Source organism: Canis lupus, chromosome 34 (genome assembly GCF_011100685.1).
Source record: "Canis lupus familiaris isolate Mischka breed German Shepherd chromosome 34, alternate assembly UU_Cfam_GSD_1.0, whole genome shotgun sequence".
In the NCBI taxonomy this organism is placed as follows: domain Eukaryota; kingdom Metazoa; phylum Chordata; class Mammalia; order Carnivora; family Canidae; genus Canis; species Canis lupus.
The window spans coordinates 12,436,243-12,457,392 of record NC_049255.1 but is presented as its reverse complement, the minus strand read 5'-3'; the positions used below and the strand labels follow the sequence as shown (position 1 = coordinate 12,457,392).

The following is a 21,150-nucleotide window of genomic DNA, read 5'->3' as shown; positions in this document are numbered from 1 at the left end:
AAATAAATCCTAGAGCTCATAGTATGGTGGGAGATCATTTGATATTTCCTCCATGAAGTGTTGCTAATCAGCTAAATACTTTGACCCCTGTTGGGATGGCAATAATTATAGTAGCAGATGTAAAGTATGCTCGTGTGTCTACGTCTATTCCCACAGCAAATATATGATGTGCTCATACAATAAAGCCTACGAACCCAATGGATATCATTGTGCAATCCATACCCATGTAACCAAAGGGCTCTTTTTCCCTGAATAATATGTAACGATATGAGAAATTATTCCAAACCCAGGTAAAATTAGAATATAAACTTCAAGGTGTCCGAAAAATCAAAATAAGTGTTGGTATAGAGTGGGGTCTCCCTGTCCAGCAGGGTCAAAAAATGTTGTGTTTAGATTTCGGTCTGTCAGAAGTATTGTAATTCTGGCAGCTGATACAGGTAATGATAATAGCAATAGGACTGTTGTAATTAGTATGGATCGTACAAACAAGGGAGTTTGATATTGGGACATGGCTGGGGGTTTTATATTAATAATAGTAGTGATAAAATTAATTGTCCCTGGAATGGAGGAGACCCCAGCTAAATGCAAGGAAAAATTTGTTAGGTCTACTGATGCCCCTGTGTGGGCTAGGTTGCCAGCTAGTGGGGGGTATACAGTTCACCCAGTTCCTGTACCTGCTTCTACCATAGAAGACACTAATAGGAGAAGAAAACATAGGGGGAGCAATCAGAAACTTATGTTATTTATTCGAGGGAATGCCATATCTGGGGTGCCAATTATTAGCGGAACTAGTCAGTTTCCAAAGCCCCCAAGTATAATAGGTATAACTATAAAGAAAATTATTACGAATGCATGGGCAGTTATGATTAGATTGTAGATCTGGTCATCTCCTAATAGGGTACCGGGTTGACCTAGTTCGGCTCGAATTAGAAGGCTTAAAGCAGTGCCTACTGTACCGGCTCATGCTCCAAACAGTAAATATAAAGTACCAATGTCTTTGTGGTTAGTGGAAAATAATCATCGGTTAATGAACACAGGTAAAATGGCTGATAAAAGCACTAGACTGTAAATCTAAAGACAGGGGTTTAAGTCCTCTTTTTGCCATGTCCTGTGGTGAATTACTCATTTTTTTATAATAAATTTATTTTTTATTGGTGTTCAATTTACCAACATACAGAATAACACCCAGTGCTCATCCTGTCAAGTGCCCCTGAATTGCAAATTCAAAGAAGCTGTCTAGCCGCTGCCAGGGCTTCTCCACCTTTTTTTTTTCTACACAGCGGGAGAAGATAGATTGAAGCCAGCTGTTAGAGTATTTAGCTGTTAAGTAAAATTTCGTGGGGTAGAAGCTCACCAATCTAGTAAGGGCTTAGTTTAATTAAAGTGTTTGATTTGCATTAAATTGACGCAGGATAGAGTTGCATTTTTAAAAATATTTTATTTCTTTATTCATGAGAGACACACAGAGAGAGGCAGAGGCATACACGTAGGCAGATGGAGAAGAGACTTCCCAAGGGGATCCCAATGTGGGACTCGATCCTGGAACCCCGGGATCACAACCTGAGCCAATACTAGATGGTAAACCACTGAGCCACCAGGTACCCAACGTTTGGTTTCAAATCTAATTTGTCTGATATAAATATGTGTCCTCCAGCTTTCTTTTGAAGTCCATTAGCATGATACATGATTTCCCATCCCCTGACTTTCAATCTGTTGGTGTCTATAGGTCTAAAGTGAGCATCTAGAAGGCAGAATTTAGATGGGTCTTGTCTTTTCATCCACTCTGATACCCTCTATCTTTTGATTGTGGCCTTTAGTCCATGTAAATTCAGAGCGATAATTGAAAGATAAGAATTGAGTGCCTTGGTGTTACCAGTAGAGTCGGTGTTTCTGGTGATGTTCTCTGGTCCCTTTTAGTCTTTGTTGCTTTTGGTGTCTTTTTTCCCCCACTAGAAGAGTCCCCCTTAAAAATTGCTTGCCGGACTGGTTTAGTGGTCATGAACTCCTTTCTTTGTTGTCTCTCTGGGAAACTCTTAATGTCTCCTTCTATTCTGAATGACAGCCTTGTTGTATAAAGAATTCTCGGCTGCATACTTTTCCCATTTAACATATTGAATATTTCCTTCCACTGTTTCTGGCCTTTCATGTTTGTGTGGACAGATCTGCTGTGAACTGAATTAGTCTTCCCATGTAGGTTAAGGACTCTCACCAGCCCACCGCTTTTAGGATTCTAACCGATTGTGTATGTTGTGAATATGACTCCGATGTTCTTGGCGATTGTCAGCTTTTGTTGTATTTATTGGGAGTTCTCTGTGCTCTTGGTTTCTGTGTGGGGGGCTTCCACACATTAGAGAGGTTTATATAATTTGTTCAAATAAAACTTGTGCCCCTTTATCTCTTTCTTCATGTTCTGAGTCTCCTATGATGTGGATGTTATTGTTTTAATACAAGCCTGAGTTCCCTAAGTCTGTCTCTCTGGTCCATTTCATTTCTTGTTTTTAGGGCTTCCACCTTGGACTGCATCTCAGTTATAGCATTTTCTATGTCAGCCTGACTAGATGTTAGTTCTTTTATCTCTACAGTAAAGGATTGTGTATTGTCTTCTAAGCTCTTTTTCCAAACCAGCTACTATCTTTATATTAGTTGTTTTAAATTCTAGTTCAGACATCTTACTCTGCATTGATTAAATCCCGGGCTGTGAGTACTACCTCGTGTTCTTTTTGGAGGTAATTTCTCCACTCTATTATTTTCCCCAGAAAAGAAGGAAGAGAGAAAAAGAAAAAACAGGGAAAACAACAATAACAACAAAAACGCCCCTAAACAAGATCCTGGGAGTGTTTTAGCCTGGTTGTTAATTATTAATTTTAGAAGAATCTAGACCAAAATAAGAAAGAAAATTAAAGTACAATTAAAGTAATCAAAAATAATAATTATATGAGTATGTACATAACAATTAAAATTAAGAAATTAATAAAAAATAATTGACGATAATAAATGAAAAATAATAAATAAGGAAAAGTACAAAGGAAGCCAGATCCTACTTTCTCCTTAGAGGTGAAGCCTTGTAGGCCTCTGTGATCAGTACTTGGTGGGAGCCAGTGGTCTGTGCGGGTCTTCTGGGGGAGGGGCCGTCCCCCTGATTGTCAGGGGCCCACTTGCCTTAGTGAAGATGCACCTGCAGGCTTTTGAGGCGGGGCTCGGTGTAAGCGTCTCTGGCCTCCACCAGGCGGCGCTGTGCTGCTCCCTGAGGACTCCGTGCTGTTGGGCAGGATGAGTGTGGCGGCCCTGGGTTCCCTGCCCTGGAGCCCCCAGATCTGCAGTGAGCCTTCACAGAAGACATCAAGCCCTCTTGTCTCTGCAGTTTTTGTCAGAACCCCGCGTTCACCCTCCCTGTGTCTGAGCTTTTTTATTTTATTTAAATTTCAGATGAGTGACTAAGTTTCAAAAATCCAAAATTTAGGGCCTCCCCTGGAGCTGAACTCTGCTCTCCCTGCCCCGGAGGGACACCTGCTTCTTCAGTCCGAGTAAAGCAGTCCCATGACTGCACAGGGGTTTGCAGTTCTTGACCGCACAGTACAGAAAGCTGGCCTCTAGACCCACTGCTCTCAGCCGGTTTCCGCATTCCTGCTCCTGGGAACAGTTGGTGCCACTGTCCTTATGACCCCAGGACACTAAACATACCCAATGGGTCTTGGGGCTGCCCCTCACTTCGCCACGTGAGCACCCTTAATGCTGGTGTGTTCCCTACACTAGCCGACTACTGAAAGTTCTGAATTTGTGCTCTGCTGCTTATGATCCTGTGTATAGACCTGTAAACTAGCTCCCTGCCCCTGTGGGATCTGGAACTGTGTCTCCCCAGATCAACTGATTGATTGATTATTTTTAAGAGTTTCTTTTTCTGTAATCTCTACACTTAACATGGGGCTTGAAATCACTAACGGGAGATCAAGAATCGCTGCTTCTTACCAAACACACTGAGCCGGCCAGGCCCCCTGTGATGGATTGATACCTATTAATTGAACCAGACATACAACGTGTGTCAGGGCAGAAATTGAGCCCACACTCTCAGGTTTGGTGGAGTCCTTTGGATCTTGATAAATGTTAAAGAAAGCATAGCTTCCATGGGATCGAGGGAGCAGGGCCAGCACGTTAAAAGTTGACAATTTCCTCACCAGTGGTCATTTTACTGAAGATTGATTTAAAATGCTATTCAATGGCAAACATCATAATAGGATTTGGATAAAGCAGGTGGTTCTGGGATTTGGAGGAAGCTAAAGCTCCACCATTATGGACTCAATGTTCCAGTTAGATGCAGAGATAGGCAATCAAGCAAAGAGTTATAAAACATGGCACAGGGGTGCCTGGCAGCCTTGGTCAGTGGATCCTCATGTCAGGGTTGTGAGTGTGAATTCCATGTTGGATGTAGAGGTTACATAAAAATACAATACTTTAAAACTAATAAATTGATGAAGATATAAAACATGATATCGAAGGTAAGTGCTTGCATCAGGAAAATACTCGAACCAGACTATGGCTAACCTACAACCTATTCTTACGCACTCCCGCTTTCACTACTTTGCCCAGATGACGTTCCCACAAGTGACAGTCCCACCTGACTGGGAGTGGGCTTCTTTCATTGTAAGACCTGTGTTTCCTCTCCTTCTGTAAGGAGAGAAGAGCTGTGAAGGCACGAGTTAGGTGGATCAGCACAAACCTGGGCAATAATCATTTCTGAACCTGGTAGGGAAAGATCTGCCTCCTTGTGGGACCCAATGTCCTAAAAAAGCCTGTATGGTCATTGGCTTGGATGAAGGTTGGAGGCTGAAATAGAATTATGAAGAACCAAATAGTGGGAAAACCAAAAATAGAAAGAGAGGATAGATTTCACCATGTATCGTCTTCGAAGGGTTCTGGTGTCCTTTGCTAAGAGGGAGTCCACCCTCTGTAAGATGTTTCCTACCGCTCCTTGCTCACTGTCAGAACCCAGCAGACATATCTCCATGCCTCCTACACCTCTGTGCAGTCGTGATTTGCAGGATCTTCAATGTATTCTCCCGAGTGACCTGAGCATCGAGTATGTAACCATTCTGCTGCCCTTTGACAACATCGCGGGGGATTCCGATTTTTGTTCATTTTGGAGTGTGTGTGTATCTCTCACTGTGCAGCTTGTGACTTTGGGCTGTGCCATCCTAACACCTAACTGGCTGGAATCCACAATCTTTATCACTGTAGGTGCTGGCATCAGGTGGATAGTTGGTACCTCCTCGTCAAACCTGGTCTTGTTCATTGCAGTGAATTTCTGTTGGAGGGTCAGCTCAGTTTGAAAGTCCAACTGGGCCACATGTCTGACAGTGGGTCCCAGCTGAGTGCCGGCTGCCTCTCCTTCCTCAATGCCTCTCAAGCTGGGAGCCACACGTATGGACGGCCCTCTCGGGGAGCTCCTGGGGAGGAAGCTGCCCGATGGAGGGAGCCCTGGGGATGCCTGTTTGTGGTAGTCAGCATGGGGAGGGGCCTGGGGTTCCCAGCACCAAGGGACCAGGAGTATAGGCCACGGGGAGACTTATGGGTGGGCATGGCCATCTCTGGGACTTTGGAATCAGGATGGGGTCTCCTGGGAGCGGGCAGATGCTGCACTTGGTTTGGTCGGCTTTGGGTTAGAGGGGGGTCCTGGGGGCAAGAAGGCAACCAGAGACAGGGCTGAGAGAGCAGCAGGAGTGCAAGACTAGTCTGCAAATGGTGGTGCAGGTGGCCATTACTCCAGGAAACCAAGGGCCACCTGGGGAAGCGGTGCCCATGCCAGTGGGGAGGCAGGCTAAGTGGGGGTCCCCTCCTGCCCCATGGCTGGAGTGGCCCTGCAAGGAGGCCGTTCTGAGCTGTAGTCCGGACCAGCGGCCCATCCAGCCCCTAACTTGCATGGTGTGCTTCCCGTAGGTCATCAGCTGGGCCAGCGCCCAGAAGACATCCTCCTCAGTCAGGAATATCAGCAGGATGGCCACGATCTGGTTCGTGCCCTGGCAGTAGCCCACTTCCTGCAAGAGCTATTGCCTGATGGAGGGTGTCTACTCCTGAGGCCCCTCAGAGCCCTCCCCTCTTGGGCGTCAGGCTCCCACGGCTCCCTCACTGCCCAGGCTCCCATAGGATGCTCCCAGATGGCAAGGACAGCAGTGTGCAAGGCCATACAGATGAGCTATAGATAAATTCGACCCCAGGTCTGGGGTTTGCTGTGACACACTTGCTGCTGGGGACCTGTGTGGTCGGCTCAGGACCCTGGCTAGACAGGGGATGGCATTTGGGGGCTCATCATACTAGATATGTTTACAAGCAGTGCAAATTGTCTAAAATTCAATGCACAACATTCAGAAATACATAAAAACACTGAGGGCGGGTGTCCCTTTCACCTGTCCGACCCTCATTGGGTCCGTGTGTCCTGGTCCAGCTGTGGCGGTGCTGCTCCGCCCCCAGGTCCCCTTCCTGCCCCCACACGGCCCCTGCCCCTGTGCCCTGCTCTTAACGGGGCATCTCCAAACCCGCTTGGGGTTCAGCTCACACAGTGACACCTGGAGGCCCCGTCCTGGTGGCCTCCCCATCCCAGAGACCCAGGCGGGAACACATGGGTCATCCCAAGCACTTTACCACATGGCAGTGTTTTGTTTGCCAGCGCAGATCCACCTGGCCACAGGCACCCCGTGTTCCTTACCCAGAAGCCCTTGGGCCTCCCCTGGGGCCCCCAGAAGCCCGCTTGCCCAGCAGCCTCACCCGACCCCAAAGTAGTCCCAGAACATGACCGTGATGTGGTTGGGGAAGCTTCTGTTGATATCTAGATCTATCTGTTTGATGTCCTGGGAGGAGACCTGGGCCGCCTCCTTCATTTCCTGTGGCGAAAACCGGGGAGGAGGAGCCAGCATCAGGGACACAGAACACTAACTGTCACCAACTGTCATCCTAAGCAGGAGCTCTGCTGGTCACCGTGTGAGTGTGTCCTGCAGAAACCTCCTTCCTTCCCCTGTGAAGCCAGGGACAGCACAGGTGCCCACCGTGCCTGTGGGGCCTACTTGAGGGCTTGTGCTCAGCTGTTGTGGATGCAGAGGGGACTGAGGGTCAGCCCTATGCCGGGAAGGACATGGCGGGTATCCCTGGGGGGGAGGGGACACTGGGGGTGAACCCCGTGCGGACAGAGGACATGGGGGTTCAGCCCTGGTGGTGAAAGGACTTTGGGGGTCAGCTGGGGCTGGGGTCCCTCAGTTCCTTGTGCTCCAGACACCCAGGCTGAGCCCCAGTCTCCTCCATCCCCTACACACTAGGGCGTGGAGGACCTTCCACATGCTGGTGCAGGAGATGCGGTAGCACAAGGTGTGCAAGCTGAGCCCACTCGGTGAGGCTGTGCTATGACCAAGGGAGGGCCCTGCCTGCTGCTCACTCAGGGAGTCCTGATCAACTCGCCTGCTCAGCCGTCCCCCCGTCCCCAGGCCTGGGTGCTGCTCAGAGCAGGGGGTCAACACCCCTGTCCCCTCACCCCCAGCCTCAGGCAAACCTGGGCTCCCAGTAAGTGGGCCTTACTCCTGTGTACTTTGAGGATCATGTAAGCCATGGCTGTGAGCACAGGCTCCATGTCCAGGAATTAGGTGTCCCAGTGCTTCAGGGCAGGGATAAGGGGTTTTGGGGAGTGGGGGTTGAGAGTAGTTGCCTGAGCAGAGCCCCTTGGGGTCTCCCATCTGCCCATAGCCTCTGCCGCCCCCCCCCCGGGCTACATCCGAGGAGGCACCACAGCCCCTCCTGCACATGCACTCCTCCCAGGGAGATCAGGGCTCCAGGCCACTCTGGGTTCTGATCCTGGCCAGCACTACCGACGGACCTGGGGGCACAGACTCTGCCCCCATTTCTGCCAACATGCCACAAGGACCCCAGGCTGGCTGCAGAATGGCCCGAGGGCTCATCCACAGCCCAGGCTGACCAGGCCTCCCTGGGGGAGCTGAGGCAGGGACAGCTGAGGCAGGGCCTGTGCTGCGAGCCTCAGCCTTTGGGCCCAAGGTCTGGCCTGGCTTGTCTGGAGAGTAGGGTTGAAATCGGCCCTCCCTGGAGTCAGGAGGCCGGATGAGGGAGCAGGGTTCCTCGGGTTCCCTTACCTAACTGATGAAACACTGAAGGAACCACTTGGGATGTAAATGCCTGTGCATGTCAGTTCCTCATCCTGGCAGAAGGGCAGGAGGTGCTCAGGTCCCACGCTGTGGCCCCGTGGAGCCAGGTGGACCTACTTCCAGTGGCCCCGCACAGTCTCAAGGGTGCCCCAGGCTCCCCAGGTGGAGGAACTTGACACCAAACTGGGACAGCTCAGAAGGGCTGTGCTGGCACCCCCTGCCATGGAGCCTCTGGGGAGCATCTACTCGCCATGTGCTTCTTCAGCTTGGGGTGAGCTCTGTCTATAACATGCTCACCTAGGACCTCAGCAGTTTGGCGAACCCTGGATTGAAGAAGCCTGAGAAGGCCCCAGACCCCCAAAGATCATGGTCTTCTCCTGCAACAGGCAGGCAGCGGGGCCATCCTGGCAAGGGCCTCCTCCCCCACGCCCTGACCACCAACCCTGATGCAGGAGTCAGACACCTTGTCCTCCACAAAGCAGGCATGGAGGCCCCTCCTCTGGGTGCCCAGGGGCCGTACCCCAGGCCCAGATCCCTTCCTACCCACTTCCAGGGTTTTCTTCTTGGGTCTCTCAGCTCTAGCCCAGGGCAGACATGGCCCTCAGAGAGCCAAAGAGGAAGAGGTCCTGATCTGGGGAGATGTGCCAGCCTCAAGAGAGGCGTTTTGCAACGCCTCCTGAGATGGATGACGGGGTGTTCAGGGAACTCAATGCAGAAAACTCTGATTGTCCGTGACCTTCCACAGTGACCGGTCAGCAGCATCCCAAGGTTCTTTTGGAGACCATACTCGGCATGCCTGAAACAGAGGGGACCGATCAGTGCCAGGGACATGGGGAAAGGAAGGAGCAGAATGGCTCCTCTCCCCTGAATCCTGAGGGAGATCAGGCCCCTCTGAGATTGTCCGGGAATGAGGGGAAGGGCCTTTCTGCCCAATGGGAGCAGCCTGACAGCCTTACCTGCTTCTACCAGAGATGATCCCCACCTGGGCCTGACCTGACCTGGTGACTCTGGTCCCCACCTGAGCCTCACCTGGACCTGGTTACCATGGTCCCCACCTGGGCTCATTGGCAACTGATGACTATGAGCCAAGATGGACTCTCACTTCTACTGATGCCCGGGGTCCGTCCCCAGGATCTCATTTGTTCTTGGTGACTGTGGTCCTTGTCTGGGCTGAACTGACTCATGCTTGGCTCTGATCCCCTCCTGGGCCTCACCTGCTCTTGCAGATGTGGTCCCCACATCTAGTGGGTGCTCAAGCTTCTATGGTACTTGTCTGGGCTTCAGGTAATGGTATTCGGCTATGATATCAGCTCTTTCCAAGGCCATCAGTCTCCAAGTCCTCTTACCTGGTGCTGCAAACCACACACATCCGAGGATGACACCGCATGAAAACCTTCGGAGGACACATGTGTCTGCATGATCCCTGTGGGCAGGTCCGCATCTATCTGACTGGAGGGTGGAGACAACCCAATAGCTCTGAGGGGGACATGCTGGACTGGAGGATCACTCAGGGGCACTCACTGTCTGTAGCTGGCCCACCTGCAGTCCACCTTCCCAGCCACTGTCCCAAGACATGCCGTCATGCTGAGAGGACAGAGCTCTCCCACCCCCTTATCAGGAGCACAAGGGGGCCCAGGAGGCTGCAGGAAACTGCTGACCTGATGCTTGGGGTGACGTTTCCAAGCCCAGGGCTGGCCCCGATTTGGCGGCGGATGTGCCTGCCAGAGAGTGTTCCTGAGGGCTTGGGGCAGACCGAAGGTTTCTCTTAGATTCCACAAGCAGAAAGACCAAAGGGAAAAAGCAATGAACTGGACTTCATCAAAATTAAAATCTTATGCCAGCAAATGTGTGACCAAACTACCCACCTTGAATTCAATGATTTGTGAATAGCCTGAGGGTTTGGGTTCTGGCTGGTGGGGAGTGTGGTGAGAGTCTCCCTTACACTCTGCCCCTCCCACTGCACACTCTCTCAAATCTTTTAAAAATCAACATTGAAGACATTTGAGAAATCTTTATCATCTCTGCAGAGGTGCCTTCAAATATGTAATGGCTATGTAATACTTTTTTTTTAAATTTTCATTTCTCTGGAATAAATCCCCAGGAGCACTCTGCTGAATTATGTGGTAATTGTATGCAAAATATTTTTTTTTTTATAAAACTGCTAAACTCTTTCCCAGGAGTGATTGTTAGATTTTACAAAAACTGTGTGGAACCTGTTTTCAAAGCAGATGTCTGGATTCTAGAAGTGTGAGTGTTGGACCCTCAGGTGAGATTAATAGAGCCTTGGAAAAAAACTGCTAAACTCTCTTCCAAAGCAACCGTATTTATATCCGCAGCATGAAGGAGCGTTCCTGTCATATATCACCCTCCAGCAACTAGTATCCTCCTTTTTGGGACTTTAGCCTTTCCAGGGGCTCCTGGGTGGCTCAGTTGCTGGGGTGCCTGCGTGGCTCAGTTGGTTAAGCGTCTGCTTTGGCTCAGGTCATTATCCCTGGGTCCTGGGATCGAGCCTTGCATCAGGATCCCTGCTTTGGGCAGAGCCTGCTTCTCTCTCCCTCTGCCTACCTCTACCCCTACTTCCTTGCTCACTCTCTGTAAAATGAGTAACATTTTTTTAAAAAGTAAAATTTCCTACCCATTTCTTCTCCCTTCCCTTCAGAAAGGGAGACAGAACATAAAGACTCCTAACTCTGAGAAACGAACTAGGGGTGGTGGAAGGGGAGGAGGGCAGGGAGTGGGGGTGAATGGGTGGCGGGCACTGAGGGGGGCACTTGACGGGATGAGCACTGGGTGTTATTTTGTATGTTGGCAAATTGAACACCAATAAAAAATAAATTTATTATTAAGAATAAAAATAAAGTTAGGCACTTGTAGGCAGCATATTGATGGATTTTTAAAATATTTTATTTATTTATTCCTGGGAGAGAGAGAGAGAGAGAGAGAGAGGCAGAGACATAGGCAGATGGAGAAGCAGGTTCCACAAAAGGAGCCCGATGTGGGACTAGGTCCCTGACACTGGCATCATGCCCTGAACTATAGGCAGACACTCCATGTTCTGTCTCCCTTTCTGATATTTCTGTCCCATTTCTTCTCCCTTCCCCTCTATTCCTTTCACTGTTATTTGGTCTCATTCCCCAAATGAATGAGACCGTATAATATTTGTCCTTCTCCGATTGACTTATTTCACTCAGCATAATACCCTCCAGTACATGGAAGACTCCTAACTCTAGGAAACAAACTAGGGGTGGTGGAAGGGGAGAAAGGCGGGGGGTGGGGTTGACTGGGTGGCGAGCACTGAGGGGGGCACTTGACGGGATGAGCACTAGGTGTTATTCTGTGTGTTGGCAAATTGAATACCAATAAAAATAAATTTATTATGAAAAAAATAAAGACACTCAATTTCTGAACCACCCAGACATCCCGTATTTGTTTTTTAATCCGCTCTGATACCTTATATCATTTGATTGGGGCTTTTAGTCCATCTACATTCAGAGTGATTTTTGAAAGTTATGAATTGAGTGCCTTGGTGTTACCAGTAGAGTCGGTGTTTCTGGTGAAGTTCTCTGGTCCTTTCTAGTCTTTGTTGTTTTTGGTGTCTTTTTTTTTTTTTTCCTCACTAGAGGAGTCCCCCTTAAAAATTTCTTGCCAGACTGGTTTAGTGGTCATGAACTCCTTTATTTGTTGCCTGCCTGAGAAACTCTTAATCCCTCTTTCTATCCTGAATGACAGCCTTATTGTATAAAGAATTCGTGGCTGCATACTTTTCCCATTCAGTATATCGAATATTTCCTTCCACTACTTTCTGAACTGCGAAGTGTGTGTGGGCAGATCTGTTGTCTGGATTTGTCTTCCCTTGTAGGTTAAGGACTGTCACTACCCCACCGCTTTCAGGATTCTAACCTTGCATGTGTATTTAGTGAATATGACTCTGATGTACCTTGGCGATGGTTGGCTTTTGTTGAAATTAGTGGGAGTTCTCTGTGCTCCTGGTTTCAGTGTCTGGGTCCTTCCTCACATTAGAAAAGTTTATGTAATTTGTTCAAATAAAACTTGTGCCCCTTTTTCTCTCTCTTCATCTTCTGAGTCTCCTATGATATGAGTGTTATTGTTTTAATAAGTGACTGTGTTCTCTAAGTCTGCCTCCGCGGTCCATTACTTTTTTGTTTATGTGGGCCCTTGCTGGGATGCCCCAAGGTCTCTGAGGACTTTCTGGGTTTCAGGAAAGGAGAAGTGATGGCCTTGATGGGTGGGACACTGTGGGAGGGCAGAGCTCCCATGGTGTCTGGGCAAGGGGGCTGGAGAGGGGCTTGCATAGGGCTGCGGTGGAGGGAACCCTGGACTGGGCCGAGATTCCCAGCAGGAGTCCCGCTTCTGTAAGGCCACCAACTGGATCTTGGGGTGCAGAGAGCAGGTCAAGGTGGATCACTTCCTTTGATAGGTTCACGACTGTAGAACTTTCACCTCAATGGACTCACCAAGGGCATGGGTTTTCACATATTCTCTTCATGTTTCCTCGTGGACATGTGGTCCTCTTTGGTTTTCCCAATGGGCTTTTCACCCTTCCCCCAACCCCTCCTCGACCCTGACCCCCACCAGGATCTCCACTCAGGGTCTTCTCCAAGCCTTGGCCTGGAATCACATAACTAGCTCAAGGCTTCCCTTTCTCTAGATCCCTGACGATCACCCATTCCCAAGGGCAGATGCAGAACTGCCTGTGTCCTGTGGAACAGCCCCCTCAGGCTTAGGTGGGCCCATGAGTGGCCAAGGGAAGATCATCCCTATACGGGGACATTTTCGACACCCCACAAAGGGGAGTGCTGAGAGCACATCGCCAGTCAATGCTCCTCTGAATGCCTTCCTCCTGTGGCTGCCCTCTTCCCCACACAGGTCCACTTCTACGAGGACCTTGTCGAAGGAGGCACGAGTTGATGGCAAGCCAGAAGGGGGCCCTGCAGGCATTCTTCCAGGAGAACCCTTACCCTGGATCGCTGCCAGAGAACACCTGGCCCAAGAACTGGCCATACCTGAGTCCAGAATCCAGGTTGGCAGACCCAATACTTCTCTCATGGTCTCTGGGGGAGGAGGCACACACACACACACGGGGCTAGGACATTGCCCGTCCTTCTGCATGGTCACCTGGGGAGCTCAGAACCTATGGCATGGGAATCTGCGGGCCCTAGGAGCCCTTGCCCTTGGAGTTCCTTCCGAGACCTTCATTCACTGGATGAGGGAACACTGGGGCCCAAAGCCTGAGGCCTGACGACGGGTTCATGCCCATGGGCTGACTGTCCTCAGAGATCCTGTGTCCTGGCCAATCACTTTTCCCCCATGAAACCCCATGACTCCTCCTACACGGAAGGGGAAGAGACACATAGAGAGAAATAGGTGCCGATCCAGGACGACAATTTTGTCTTTTGCCTCCAGGGGAGAGGAAGCCTGCGCAAGGGTCCAATTGTGATGAGAATGACACCCATTTCCAGCGTCTTCTTGTGTCAAAGTCTCCTCAGCTCCCTCAGGGGACTGCAGCAGGAACCCCATCATCTGTCCATGCAGATGACCAAAGAAGAAATGACTTTTCTACCAACACCATCCATTGTGTGTTTCCCTACAGTTTACGCTCCTCAGGGGAGACCAACGCCTTCTTCCTTGTACACCAAAGGGCCATGCAAATACATGTAACAATGTAGGCAATAAGCCAGCTCTGGCTTTCAGTGGGGTGTTAGTTGGTCTTGGGTCCTCGAGTCCCTGCATGTGTGTGGGCTAAGCTGCCCTCCCGTGTTACCTGGCCATTGCTTCTTCTTTTGCCCCTTAGGTCTGGTGCCAAAACCAGTGAAGGATACAGCGAAGGCAGAGCCGCTGACTGGGCTCCACAATCCGCCAAGGAGAAGGGCCACTGCGTGGACAGGAAGAGCCTCCAGGTGACTCCCCAGCATCCAAGAAGGGTCCCCTCCTGAGCCACTCCTTGACACAGGAATGTGTCTCTGTGTGCTTACCGAGGAGTAGCAAAAGCCTCAGGAAGGGCATCATCTCTGCTCTCATGTTCCAGCCACCCTCGTGACCGAGGATGGCGACACCCCACCTGCCATTGTTGGGCAGGCAGCAGGCAGGCTGTTTCTGGGCCAGGAAGGATCTGCGTCTTCCTGTCCTGAACCTGCTAGTCAGGACAGAGGCGTCTTCTTCTATCAACTCACCATTGTTATCCAAAGGCTGGCTCCAGGGGTGGGTTCAGACTCTGGCTCTTGGCCTCAGGGAAGGGAGGCTATGAAGTCAGAGAACAGAGAGAAAAGTGCACTCTCTCTCTCTCCCTCTCTCTCTCTCTCTCACACACACACACACACACAGTCACATGCACTCACACACTGTCACACACCACCACATATACCCTGACACCCACTTCTATCTCCACACTGGCTGTGCTACTGGCGTTCAAGCCCTCCTCTCCAACACTGTTTTCTCTTTAGGTCGAGTCCGAAGGAAGGCAGGAAAAAACTGACATCCATTTCTGCATCACAAACCAGTATCTTCCTTCAAGCCTTTGAGGAGGAGCGGTTTCCTGGCATTGCTATGAGGGAGAGCCCAGCCAGAAGAACAGGCATTCCAGTAGCCAGAATTCAGGTGAGTTTTTACCATGTGTCATGGGCGTTGTTCGCTGTGGAAGGGACGGTAGCCCTTAGATGTTGTCGGAGAGACATGAACTTCTTGGGGGGTTAACCACGGAGTGTGGAGCAGAGGCACCAGGGGCATAGTGTTGACCATGCCAGTGAGAACCTGTCCAAAGGAAGAATTTCCAAACTCAATGGGTGGTTAACACACATGCTTGTAGACATGGTAACCAGACCAGCGAGGGAATATGTCCAAGTTGCCCTCTCTACAGAGAAGCCAAAGTGTCAGGGCTTCAAGAGCTCAGCCCTATTATCCATTGAGTAGGCCCACAAGATGCCGTTACTGTGTGTGGGCTTGCTGTCCTGTGTGTGGAGACAGATATGATGCTGCCCTGGTCCTCTGGACCGTGGAGCTACAACGGATCCTGCCTAGGAGCCACACACGTTGTGTGGATAACCTAATCAGCCTGGATTACAGGCCCTAATCCAGGTGAGGGAGAGGTGTCAGGGAACGCCTGGGCATCAGGGAACGGCAGGGCTTTCTGCCTTAGTTCTGCACACAGCGCTTGCTGGGATGGGAGGTGTAAGGTAGCCTTCAGGGAGATATAGGAAGAGTCTCTGAAAGACTCTCGGTTGGTGCATGCCACTTCAGGTGGCATGCCTCGGCGGTCCTCTGACGCGTCTCGTCAGAGGTCAGAGGAGAACCTCGAGGTGCTAGCCTGAGCTCCTCTTTTCCTCCAGCCAGGAGGGGACAGAGGGCAGGTGCTACGTAGCTGTTCTCCATGTGGAAGACTGGCTACCCACACCTTGCCCTCGGCCTAGTACAGATGTGCCTGCAGTCCGGCCAGATAGCAGTGAGGCCAGCCTCTGAGGCAGAGGATGTGGTTTTCCACACATTCACACCCAAGAGTAGATGGGGAAAGAGGTGTTGAGCACAGCTGGAAACAGACCGCAGGATGTGGAGTACAGTGGGTAAAGTGGGGCAGGCCGTCTGCTGAGTCTCAGTCCCTGGAGATTTAACCTTCTGGATCTCCAGCAAACGCAACACACCTGTATGTGCAGCTCGGGCGGGACCCCCTTGAAAACTTACTACACAGCAGCAGAAGGGAAGGCAGCGTCGGGAATCAGGTCCAGGGCGGCAACTCAGAGCTCAGAGAAAGGGAGGCATCGAGAAGATTGTGGCTTCAGCTGCATGGTGTCTACAGAGCGGCTGGGCCTCCCTAGAGCTGGGCCTCATCATCCATAAGGAGCAGGGTTTTGTGGCCTTGAACTGACGCTCCCCATGCCTCAAACTTTGGACCTGTGGAGGCTTTGCCTCTGGCATCAGACTCTTCCCGGACAGGGAAATCTCCCACGGACAGGGCAGGAGGCAGCTCTGGGTGGCCCCCAGCTTCCTCAAGACAGAGTGCCCTTGGGGGGCACGCGGTGCCCCACCTTCTTGCTTGCTGGTAGTGGCCCCATTTCCTGAGCATGGTTAGCCACTTGTTGGCTCGCCAGGTTTGCTGGTGTTGTTTCTGGAAAAGGACATACAGGGGCAGCAGAAGAGCCTCTAACCCTGGGAGGTGGACGCACATTGCCTCGTCCAGTCACCCTGCGGGGACTCAGAGGAGCGAGCCAGGAAGGCACAGAGCCCTTCCCAAACCCCGGCTTGGGGTCTGGGGTGAGTTCTGGCAGCCTGGGAGGCGCTGGGACAGGGCGTTTGGGGAGATACCCCTGGGGATGTCCTGGAGGACAGGGTCTGTAGACATTTGGCCCCACACCCACTCCCAAACCGGCCCAGTGCCCAGGACTGCCTCCCACCTTGGCCTCGGGGCCTGGGGCCGTGCAAGTCCTTCTTCCAGGAAGGCAGAGGCACAGAGCCCTGAGGCCCAGGCTCGGCCCCACAGTCCCCCAGGTCTGAGCCCACGGCACTTGGAGGGAAGGCAGGGGCTGCCCGCTGCCTGTGGGGTGCTGGGACAGGGTTGTGGGGGGTCCGAGAAAGGTTGTTGCTGGTTGTAGGCTAGGCGGTACCCTTTCGGAGCCCCCAGGAGGTGCCCTGTCACTGAGATGGACCAGCCTGAGAGCTGTCAGCGTGGCCTAGGTGCCCACTTGACTGTTCGGCAGAGGCCCCCTGCCTTCCCAGCTTCCAGCCCGCCTCCCCCTGCACCCTTGGTGTCCTCCCGGCTGTCTCCTGACTCCACCCCTCTTGCTGTCACCTCTGCTACTCTGGCCCATGTGCCACTTGTCTTGTCAGAGCTGCTGAGCACGACCCACGCCTGACCCATCCAAGCAGCCACTGGGCAGAGAGCAGGGCTGAGAGGACCAGGGGCAGCCCCGCTGGCCCCAAATGGAGTCTCCAGCATTCATGGGGTTGCTGTGGTGCCGTCGACCCAGCAGCCTCCTCCCCTCCGGCCAAGGCCACTGGGCTCTTCTCCCTCCCTTGTTTTCAACCCATGGTGGCCTCCTCCTCCTCCTCCTCTTCCCTCTTCCTGCACCATTTGGTCAACCCCTTCCTCTGCTGCCCAAACTCCCTCCCTGACCTTGCTTTGTCCCCAGCATCTACTGGCAGCCCCGCAGAAACCTTCAGGACTGTCGGAGCCCTGGCCTGGGGGTGTGAGTGAGGAGCACCTCTCCAATTCACTCCAGACCAGACCATCCTCCTATAGAAAGCAGGCTATCATCCCAGAGCCCCTCACCTCTGGAGTCCTTGCTGAAGGACAGGACACCCCCCAACCCAATTCAGGAGGCACACACCTGGCCCTCCCCACAGCAGGTATGGAGGCCACTTCTCTGAGTGCCCAGGGGCTGGCTTCCAGGCCAAGCTCCCTTCCTACCCACTTCCTTGGTTTGCCTCCTGGGTCTCTCAGCTCCAGCCCAGCGAAGACATCGCCTTCAGAGGGCTCCAGGGAACGAGGTCCTGACCAGGGGGTATGAGCCAGCCTCCAGAGAGGCGTTCCTACAAATGCAAACCCCCTCCTGAGATGGATGAAGGAGTGCAGAAGGCTGATTGTCTGTGACATTCCACGGTGACAGATCAGCATCATCCCAAGGATCCCGTGGAGACTATACTCAGAATGCCTGAAACAGAGCAGAACCCATGGTGGGGACCTATCTGTGCCAGGGACATGGGGAAAGGAGGGAACAGAATATCTCCTCTCCCCGGAATCCTGAGGGAGATCAGGACCCTCTCAGATTCGCGGGGCATGAGAAGAAGGGCCTGTTTGCCCAATGGGAGCAGCCTGACAGCCTTATCTGCTTTACCAGAGATGATCCCCACCTGGGCCTGACCTGATCTGTTGGCCGGTCCCCACATGAGCATCACCTAGACCTGGTGACCGTGGTCCCCAACTGGGCTCATTGGCTACCAATCACCAGGAGCCAAGATGGACCCTCACTTCTACTGATGCCCTGGTCAGTCCCTAGGGCCTCACATGTTCCTAGTGACTATGGTCCTTGTCTGGGCTGACCAGGCTCATCCTTGGCTCTGATCCCCTCCTGGGCCTCACCTGGTTCTGATGCCCCCAGCCAGCTGTCCCCAGGCCTGATGCCCCCAGCCATCAGGCTCTGCTCCTCTGATTTTCATCTCTGCTTGGGCCCTCACTTCTCAGCTTAGATTCAGATCCCTGTTTGGGTCTCACCTCCGTTGGCTGGCTATGCATCTGGACATCTGGAGCACCTGAGGACTATGATCCCCACCTGGCCTTACCTGCTCCTACTGGCAACAACACCCACTTGGTTCTCATTGCCTGGACTCTGCTATGATCCTCACCTGGTACATAATTGGTGTTACTGCTTATGATACCATTTGGGCCATACCTGCTGCCACATACCTAAGTATACAACCACCTGTGCCTCATGGGGACCTGGTGACTGTGATCCCCACCTGGGTTCATCGGCTACTGGTGTCTAAGATCCAGGATGGACCCTCACTTGCTCCTGATGCCCGGGTCCATCCCCAGCATCTCATTTGTTCCTGGTGGCTGTGGTTCTTGTCTGGGCTGACCTGTCATGCTGCCTCTGATCCATTCCTGGGATTCACCTGCCCTTGCAGGAGGGGTCCCCACCTCAAGTGGGTTCTCTAGCATTTATGGTACTTGTCTGGGCCTCAGCTGATGGTGATCGGCTATGATACCAGCCCTTTCCAAGGCTAGCAGGGTCTCTAGGTCCTCTTGCCTGGTGCTACAAACCAAACATATCCAAGGATGACACCGCATGAAAACCTTCAGAGCACGCATGTGTCTGTGTGCTCCCTGTGGGCAGGTCGCCATCTGTCTGACCGGAGTGTGGAGACAACACCATAGCTCCCAGGGGGACATGCTGGGCTAGAGGATCACCACGGGCACTGACTGTCTATAGCTCGCCCACCTACAGTCCGCCTTCCCAGCCAGTGTCCTAGGACATGCCGTCATGCTCAGAGGACAGAGTTCTCCCAACCCCTTACTAGGAGCACTAGGGAGCCCAGGAGGTTAGGGGAACTGCTGACCTGATACTTGGGGTGACGTGTCCCAACTCAGGGCTGGTGCCCAGATGGTGGTGGATGGGCCTTCCAGTGAGTGTTCCTGTGGCCTTGGGGCACACTGAAGGTTTTTGTTAGATTCGACAAGCACAATGACCAAAGGGAAAAAGGAATGAACTGGACTTCATAAAAATTAACAACTTATGCCAGCAAAAGTGTGAACAAACTACACACCCTGTATACAGTGTTTTGTGAATAGCCTGAGGGAGGATCGGGGTGGGGGGGACGAGGGCCTCCATGTTCTAGTTTTTATTTTTTTTTTAAAGATTTTATTTATCATGAGAGACACACAGAGAGGCAGAGACACAGGCAGAGGGAGAAGCAGGTTCCATGCAGGGAGCCCGATGTGGGACTCGATCCCGGGTCTCCAGGATCACACCCTGGACTGAAGGTCGTGCTAAACCACTGGGCCACCGGGGCTGCCCCCATGTTCTAGTATGTGAAGAGCAAGCCTGCTCATAGACCAGAAGGACCCAGAGAGCCCAGATTGTCCACCCCGGACCACAGGGTGGGGGGATTGGTCATCACATGTCAGGGTCATGTACCTAGGACAGGCTGAAAAGGTCATGGCTTGAGTCTCCCCTGCACAGAAGAGGGCTCACAGTGGAGTAGGGGTCTCGGATGAGCTGCCCTAGCCCTGACAGCAGCCTCCTTCCCTGGCCTGGGGCAGCAGGGAGGCAGCTCTGACCCCATGGAGCGGTGGAACGGCTCCAGGAGCTGCCTCATGGGCATCACACGGGGGTCAGTGCATTCTCACCCTAACCCAGGATGCCAGCACCCCTACTGGGACCCTCAGGTGCCACAGTGAACCGAGGTGTGCAGGGAGAAACTCTACTCACCTGTGACCTGTCGCTGTGTGAGTACCTACACTTTATACACTGGGGTACTGGGTAGAGTGGGATAGTTCGGGCACTGTGAGCCAGATCCAGAGCACGAGTGCCTCCCACTGCCTGAGAATGCAGAGTAGCGCCAGGCAGCAGTGGAACCCTGGGGCGGCACAGTTCCGCCCACAATGGGGTCCCGTGTCATCACTGTAGGTCGGGGGGCCAGTCAGTACTAAGCCCGGCACCCTGAAGGCCAAGGGTGCGTGGGGAGGTCCTGTCTCACGCCGGATGGGAAGGGGTTGCAGGCACCCTCCCACATCCTTAGTTCCCACCTTCAGGCCCTCCTGGCCTCCCACCCTTCTAGGTAGACTGGGTGTCCCAGCTGTCCTCCCACCCCCAAGGGTTCACAGCATGGATTTTGCACTTAAGAACATTTGAGGGGCTCCTGGGTGGTTCAGTCAGCTAAACATCTACTCTTGATTATGGCTCAGTTCAGGAACTGAGGTTGTGGTGTGGAGCCTCAGGTGGGGCTCGGCCCCGGCAGCAGGGGGAATCTGCTTCAGAGTCTCCCTTACCCTCTGCCCCTCTCACTGCATGCTCTCTCAAATCTTTTAAAAATCAACATTGAAGACATTTGAGAAATCTTTATCATCTCTGCAGAGGTGCTTTCATATGTATAATGGCTGTGTAAATGCTTTTTTTTTAAATTTTCATTTCTCTGGAATAAATTCCCAGGAGTGCTATTGCTGAATTATGTGTTAATTGTATGCAAAACTTTTTTTGGACAAAACTGCTAAACTCTTTCCCAGGAGTGAATGTAAGATTCTAGAAAAACTGTGTGGAAACTGTTTTTTCCAAGCAGTTGTCTAGATACTAGAAGTGTGCCTGCCAGAACTTCAGGTGAGATTTATTTAGCCTTGGAAAAAGTTGTTAAACTATCTTCCAAAGCAACCATATTTTTATCTGCAGCATGAAGGAGCTTTCCTGTCATATGCCACCCTCCAGCAACTAGTATCCTCATTTTGGGAGGTTTAACATTTCTAGGGGCGCCTGGGTGGCTCAGCTGCTCCGACGTTTGTGTGGCTTTGTTGCTT

At 51.9% G+C, this 21,150-nt stretch overlaps 1 non-coding gene across 4 annotated transcripts in view; it reads left to right on the top strand.

The window, feature by feature from the left end:
• Nucleotides 1–20,799, top strand: part of LOC119867483 — a 44,844-nt gene extending 24,045 nt beyond the window's left edge. For 2 of the 4 annotated variants that reach the window (XR_005383739.1, XR_005383738.1), the window contains exons 3-7: nucleotides 13,023–13,176; nucleotides 13,560–13,818; nucleotides 13,948–14,053; nucleotides 14,597–14,750; nucleotides 17,273–20,799. This is a non-coding gene — a transcript (double homeobox protein 4C-like). Of the gene's footprint in view, nucleotides 1–6,712; nucleotides 6,970–13,022; nucleotides 13,177–13,559; nucleotides 13,819–13,947; nucleotides 14,054–14,596; nucleotides 14,751–17,272 lie in introns of those variants that run through there. The other 2 variants (XR_005383740.1, XR_005383737.1) reach the window with 2 other exon arrangements.
• The last annotated feature ends 351 nt before the right edge of the window (nucleotides 20,800–21,150 follow it).